The following is a 1648-nucleotide window of genomic DNA, read 5'->3' on the forward strand; positions in this document are numbered from 1 at the left end:
AAGAAAGAAAGGAAGAAAGAAAGGAAGAAAGAAAAAAGACATTTGAAACTGCAAAGGAGAAAATAAACTTTGATGACATGATACTGTGTGTAGAAGACCGGAAGACCCCACCAAAACTTGCCAGAGCTGATACATGAATCCAGCAAAGTCACAGGTTAATGTAAAGAATTCAGTTGCATTTCTATACACTAACAATGAAGCAGCATTAGGAGATATTAGGAATCAATCCCATTTACAATTATTCCAAAAAGTATAAGATACTGAGGCATACACCTAACTGAAGTGTTAAAGGGGTGTACTCTGAAAACTATAGAACACTTTTGAAAAAAAAAAAATTGAAGAAGACACAATGAGATGGAAAACCATTCCATGCTCATGGATTGGAAGAAGAAATATTAATAAAATGTATATATTACCCAAAGCATTCTAGACAGTCAATACAATTCCTGTCAAAATACCATCAGGAGGTATCACAGAGATGGAAGCAACGATCATAAATTTGTATGGAACCAGAAAAGACCCCAAATAACCAGGGTAATTTTGAAAAAGAAAATCAAACTGGAGCCATCACAATTCGGGACTTCAAGCTGTATTACAAAGCTATTTATTTATTTATTTGTCATAATAATAATTTTATTATCTTATGTTAGTCACAATAGAGTACATCCCTAGCTTTTTATGTTAAATTCCATGATTCATCACTTGAGTATAACACCCAGTGCATCATACAATACGTGACCTCCTTACTACCCATCACCAGTCTATCCAATTCCCCCACCCCCCCTCCAGTCTGAACCCCTCTGTTTCTTTCTCAGAGTCCATAGTCTCTCATGCTTCATTACCCCTTCTGATTAACCCCCTTTCTTTACCCTTTCTTCTCCTACCAATCTTCCTACTTCTTATGTTCCATAGATGAGAGAAACCATATGATAATTGTCTTTATCTGCTTGATTTCTTTCACTTAGCATTATCTCCTCCAGTACTATCCATGTTGCACCAAATGTTGAAAACTCATTCTTTTTGATAGCTGAGTAATATTCCATTGTATATATGGACCACAGCTTCTTAATCCAGTCATCTGTTGAAGGGCATCTCAGCTCCTTCCACGATTTAGCTATTGTGGACAATGCTGCTATGAACATTGGGGTGCATATGGNAGTGCATATGGCCCTTCTCTCACTACTTCTGTATCTTTGGGGTAAACACACAGTAGTGCAATGGCTGGTCATAGGGTAGCTCAATTTTTAAATTTCTAAGGGACCTCCACACTGTTTTCCAGAGTGGCTGTACAAACTTGCATTCCCACCAACAATGTAGAAGGGATCCCCTTTCTCCACATCCTCTCCAACGATTGTTGTTTCTTGCCTTGTTGATTTTTGCAATTCTACCTGGCGTAAGGCACCAACTCAGTGTGCTTTCGATTTGAATTTCCCTGATTGCTAATGATTTTGAACATTTTTTCATGTATCTGTTAGCCATTTGTATGTCTTCATTGGAAAAGTGTCTGGTCATAACTTCTGCCCATTTTATGACTTGTTTATTTGTTTCTTGTGTATAGAGTTTGAGAAGTTCTTTAGAGATTATGGATAGCAGTCTTTTATCTGTAGTGTCATTTGCAAATATGTTTTCCCATTCCGTGGGCTGCCTC

This window comes from Ailuropoda melanoleuca, unplaced genomic scaffold, assembly GCF_002007445.2.
Source record: "Ailuropoda melanoleuca isolate Jingjing unplaced genomic scaffold, ASM200744v2 unplaced-scaffold7743, whole genome shotgun sequence".
NCBI lineage: Eukaryota > Metazoa > Chordata > Mammalia > Carnivora > Ursidae > Ailuropoda > Ailuropoda melanoleuca.